Raw genomic sequence first — 6,106 nt, 5'->3', positions numbered from 1 at the left:
ATTGAAGATCCCTGCGCTTGAATGGACCCCGAAGCGATAGGATCTACCTTTCGCTTTGGGGTTGAAGTGGTTTGTGCCACTCCAGATGAGGTTGAGGGGGACTCGGGGCGGGGGGACGCAGGTCGTCCGTTGACGTCTGCGCTCCCGTTGACGCCGTCGACCGCGCCGGTCCCCTGCGCGCGGCCTCGGCATAAGAGCCTTGAGAAATAAAAGAATGTTTTTTCCGTGCTTCTGAGTAAGAAATATTTTCTTTGTCCTTTAGTGAGAGAATTTCCTTCTCTCTCTTCCACAGGGGACAGCTGCGAGAATACGCTGGGTGTGTTCCTCGGCAGTTGACGCAAAGATGGGTATTGTTGCCATAGTTGTCGGAAGGGTGGTCAGTGCTTGCACATTTTGCACAGGTGGCTTTTCCTCTGCAGGTTAGTGACCCATGTCCAAAGCGCTGGCAGCGGAAGCAACGCCTTGGATTGGGGACGTAGGGGCGGACTTTGCAGTTGAGATACCCGGCTTTAACAGTGGAGGGTAGCGTTGTCGAGTTGAACGTTAGCACAATGTGCTTTGTGTCCCGTTCTTCACCGTCGCGACGGATAGTGATACGTCGCACAGCGACTACCTCTTGATCTTGAAGTCCCCCGAGTATCTCGTCGGTAGATATTCCAAGGAGATCATCTTCAGAGATGACACCCTGCGTGCTGTTCAGTGAGCGATGTGGAGTCACTGACACTTTGTAATCTCTTACGTGGTTGAGTGCAAGAAGTGCTTTGCTTTGCTCAGCATTTGTGACCTCCACAAGCAGGTCGCCAGATGGAAGTTTTTTGGCTTTAAAGGATTTTCCTATCACAGTTTCTAGGGTCTTTGCGACCAAGAAGGGGGAAAGCTTTGCAAGTGGTTGATCTTCGTTCTCCGAGTGCATCACTATAAATTTGGGAAAATTCATGACTGGCAAGGTAAGGCTTGTTGATGTTGTCTCTTCGGTCCGGACCCTTTTCGGGGCCCGATCAAGGAAAGATTTAGCTTTAGTACCCATATGAATGGGAAAAGGACTTCGGCACCTGCGGTGTGCCGCCCACCATCGAGCCCAACTTAGGGAGTAGTCAGCAGCCCATAACAAAATGGGCTTTGCTGGAACCGCTGATCTACTAGCACTTGCCCAGGTGCTATACCCAAGTGTGGTTAGGATAAGGGTATCTGCCACCACACAAGGTTGGCCCTTGCCGCCAAAGAAGGTGAAACAAAGGGAGAGGGAAGGGGAGAAAAGAGAAAGAGGGGATAGTAGAAGAAAAGGCGACTAGACTGAATCATCCTGGCCGGGCCTTACCAGGACTCCCGTCTACGAGAAGCGGGGGCCGAAGTGGTGTATTGCATCACCCGGGGGGCCCCGAAGGGTCCAAACCTACCCCGGGCTCGGCTCAACCACCAGGATGCCCTTTTCCCCGGACACGGGCTCGCCGCGCACAGCCAGACGTGGGTGGGTTTTAGCCACTTTTTACTCAGGGTCTGTGTGTCGCTAATGTGGCTGGGGTCCGTGGTGACGCTACTCACCAAGCACCTAGCACGTAAGGTGCAGGCGCCCCCTGCGGGGCTCGGGGTCCGTGGAGACGCTACTCTCCAAACACCTGCTTTCACAGGTGCCCCCTGCGGGGTGTAAACAAAGAAACATCATTATTTTATTCACTTGAACATACACAACCACATGAAAGAAAAGAAGAAAAATATTGCATTCTTTAATCTAATTATGTGTTTCTTTCAATCTTCAGGATTGCTTTGAATCGACAGGAAATATCGCCGCTTACCCGCAGCGACCTTAAAATCTAGTCAAAGATGTACGGTCGTGACACGTGACCTTGTGAAAGTTTGAGGCATAGATTCCTTTGTGCAAGATATTTGACAGCGACCTTTGTCTTCAAAATTATGTAATGAATGAAATGCGGCGTTTGAGACGCAATCTTTTAAATTTTGTAGAACACATTAAGCAGTCATTTCGGCGGGTCATTTTGACCCGCCAAATTTAGCGGGTTAAATGAATTGGTGTACAGGTGACGTAACGTCAATTTTCCGGCTAAATTTCGCGGGGAAACTGAATTAGTGTTTAGTCAACGTTACTGAAGTTTGCCCGCTATATTTAGAGGGAAATGCCCGGGCGAACGGACGGACAGTCAGAAAATTTGAGAATTGGGGAATTTGTTTAAAACCATTTCGTGCTATAAAATGATACTCCAATATCTTTAATCTCCAACGTTGGGCGACGACTCAAACAATCGTGTGAGTGGGAGTTCTGTCTATAGACACGTCAATCAGAAGACGCCATCATCCGCATTCCACTGCTGCACCTAAATTACGTCAAACCCAACAATGCTAAAATACGTCAAAAATTTTGATCCACGCAGAATCAGTTGACGTGTGTGTTTACGCACGGCACTCGTAAACAGCAGACGCGTTAGCATGTACCAGGCGCCGTGCCTTCGATCTCCAGCTGCCGTGCGCTAGTGAATATTGGACACGGCTGCACTGGGTTCAATACCCGCACGTGCCGGCGGATCGGCGTGCCGTCGCGTACCACTACAGCGTGAGGCATCTTAAAAACACGTCTATACTCTATTTCACCTTACGGTGCACCGATGAGCTCGCGCTTCTAGCCTTTGCTGCGGAGTATAGCACGGGCACCGCACTAGGTAGATTTTCATCTCCAACAGGGACACCTGCGGGGCCGGCTTGCGATACTGCGTTCCAGCTTAAATCCAGATGCAGCCGATGAGACAAAGGCGACCGTGTGGTCCTGAGCAGCGCTTGCACTGCACGAGCGCGAGTGCTTGGCAGAGACGCTGAAAGCCCGGAGCTCGCTCTTGTAGCATCCGCTGCGCTCACACTAAAGGAGACATTGAAATGAATAAAGAAAAAAAAAATTTTTCTTTAGAGGGCGAAGATAAAACACGTATAAATTTTTCTGTATTTTTTTTTTTCACCAAAAAGAAAAAAAGACGAAACCCTGCAATATTTACGTTAGAAGATATTTCGGTGCAGGACAGGGCACGACATGTGCGCACAGATCACTGGCCCCGCCCATTACTACTTGACAGAGTGTCGAACCGAAATTTTTATCGGTTCGGTTTCGGTTAGGGGTTCACGACTTTCGGTTCGGTTCCGGTTCAGGTTTTGGGAGCGAAAATGAGGTTCGAACCGGTTTAACTGGTTCGTACCGGTTCGAATCGCTAAATTGAGAATATATATTTTGCGTACTTTTGGCAATAGGCACGATTTCTAAAGTGAAACGGTAACTATATTGCTTTTTATTGTTCGTAGAATCCACTTTTAATTCCAAGGACCAAAATTAAATTGCGGTATTTAATATCAATGAAACGGTGAAATAAAATCTAGATTACCCGATATGGCTCAACATCTTTTTTTTATTTTCGTTGCCTCAGTCGTATATATTTTACCTGATCCGAAAAATTATCAGTTTAATAGGTCGCCTAAAATACCCATGATTGTTACACCTTTACGTCGCACTATTAAAAGTCGAATCCTGTTGTGCACTTGAACTTAGGAATTAATTACAGTGCACAAGGTCATGAAATGGGCACGTCCTCGCCTCTTATATTCTGAAATCTAGTTTGCAAAATACGTTTCACAATATATATGATGACGACGCGACTGAGCTAGAAGCTATAATATTTTCGAAGTGTTAGGAAAGCTATAGAACAAACCCTTTCAGTGTACTTTCTAGAGAAACACTGAGCGGCAATAACAACGCTTGCTTTTCTGGCCAATATTGGTTGCAATCAGCACCGTGATGTAGGCGAATACTTCTGCAGAAAAGAGTGACCTTCGTACTCAGATCGGATCTGACCTAAAATGGCGCGTATCGAAATGAACATTTTCGACATAGCTTGGCGTTTGAGGTTTGTTCTTGACAAGGTGCCGGGTCAGTTCAATTAGCAAATAAGCATCACCCTAGTTTTTTTGTTAAATCGAGCAATACTCGACATTGCAGCTACTTAACTGCTCACTCTCTGACGGCCGGCGTCCGCAATCGTCGAATTTTTGCCACGCGCCACTGTGTACTTTGTTTTCGTCCAGCCCACAGACACTAAAAGTTGTTTTCTATCACATAATAGAGGCCACATACTTCTTTATGTTTCGGAAGTTGAATATGCCTCAGGAACTCTCAGATCACTTATAGACCTGCCTATCGAGGATAAAAACGTCGGTAAAGATTCGGAGGTCCATTTACGTACGATCTAAATCTTTAGGATGATCGGTCCTTTATTTAGGTTGTCAAGTCTTCAGGCAGTATTAAAATATTTTTTTCTTGACATTAATAAATTTGACTGTACGAAGTACAGATCCTCCCGCATCGCTTATTGTCCTCCCGTGTTGCTTGAGACCGACACGGGAAGACGACACTCGAAAATACGCCATCTGTTGGGTGGGCGCAAATGTGTTTTTTTTTTTTTTTTCGCTGTTTGAAAGTGTTAAAACACCGGGTCGCCGGGTGTGCCAGGAAGGACTGTGCGCTCACTTTATAAACCTGAAAGAAAGTACACAAAATCGGCAGGAAAAGAGATAAGAAATGTTATTCTTCTAAAAAATGATCTGATACACGAAGCCTTACTGTAAAAAATATATATATATATATTTGAGATGCATGTTCTAAACGTAAGTACGTTTGACGGAACTCCGCCTGGTTGGGTCAAAAATTCAAGAAACACAGACCTTCACCAACCATGTCCTAAACATTTAGGAGCCCCCCCCCCCCCCCCCTCTCAGGGTCTACAAGATGTCGATTCATTACTAGCTCGCCCTCACTCCATACCTGCTTACGGCTCATTTTAATAGGTACAACTAAATAAGTCGACCGGCACTTAACCACCGGCGTATGTCAACGGACTAGCTAGGGCACTTGAAGAAGAGAAAGTGAGTGAAGCAGACGACACACCGTAGATGGAAAAGAAGCTGCTGCTCTCCACGTGAAAAGAGTTGACCCTGATAAAAAAAAACAAAAAAACGAATCGATTTTGCAATGTCGAGCTCCTAACTCTTTAGGACATGGCTGGTTATGGTCCGTATTTCTCTAATAGAGATGCGTGCATTGATGTTCCTAATTAGACATAAATAGCGCGAAGGAGAGACAATATATTTCTAATTTTTATTACTTTAGGACATCGGCTCGAAACTTCGCAGAATACTGTCTCGGGTGGCTAAAGTCATATTCAATTTTACGTGCGCTTGTTCTAGGGCGTCAATTTACAACTCTGTGCTTCATCAGTCATGCGCGCTCCAACAATTTACTGGGCTGCCGCATATCATCGCGAGACTGCTATATACACTGCACAACTGTACAATTTGGAAATCCCATTTGGCTCTACTTCGTTTCAGCTTAAAGGGGCGGTGCAGCGATATTCATTTGGAATGTTTTTCACTTTACACGAGCTTACTGGCACTAGTGGGAGACAAGGATACTCTCACAAAACGCCAATGGGCAAGAAACTCCTTTGTTGCGGTGTAATTACAAGGACCAAAGCAGGCGGTCTCATTCAATATCTCCTTCCCAAAAATTGATGACGTAGCTGGCCGGTCGCAGTACCACCCAGTGACATTACTTGAATGCAGCTCACAGATTGGACCCGGGCAATGCGTGGGCACTCGATTTGGGCTCGTGATAGTCGATAACTCGAGAACACTGAGAATGAAAACGGTCAAGAGTTCTTTTTTAGAAAGGGTCTTTGCTTGTTTCCACGGTTTACAAAAATCACAGTCCACACGTGCTTAACTACAGTCCAGCCAGCCCTCGCTCGCGAATAGACTGATCTCACCAGCCAGATTGATTACGCCGCCGCTGCCGCAATGCGTCGAGGGAACTTTTGTCTTTCTGCACGTCGACAACCTTGCTGGAGCTCTGCGCAAGCAGAGCATGAGACGGCACGTGCCTTTTCGTGCACCGCTGCCTGTCGCAAAGTTGTGCTTGCATAACACTAAAACACAGCAGGGAACGCACCCTCACACATTTTTATGGAAAGGTTTATACTAGCAGAACGCACGCAGACGAAATCCGTTGGCAGCAAAAGCACCGCCGCTATGCAAGCGTTTTTTTGTTTTGTTTTTTGCT

The sequence above is a fragment of the Ixodes scapularis genome, unplaced genomic scaffold, assembly GCF_016920785.2.
Source record: "Ixodes scapularis isolate PalLabHiFi unplaced genomic scaffold, ASM1692078v2 PGA_scaffold5__190_contigs__length_132052651, whole genome shotgun sequence".
NCBI lineage: Eukaryota > Metazoa > Arthropoda > Arachnida > Ixodida > Ixodidae > Ixodes > Ixodes scapularis.
This window is presented reverse-complemented; position numbering follows the sequence as displayed.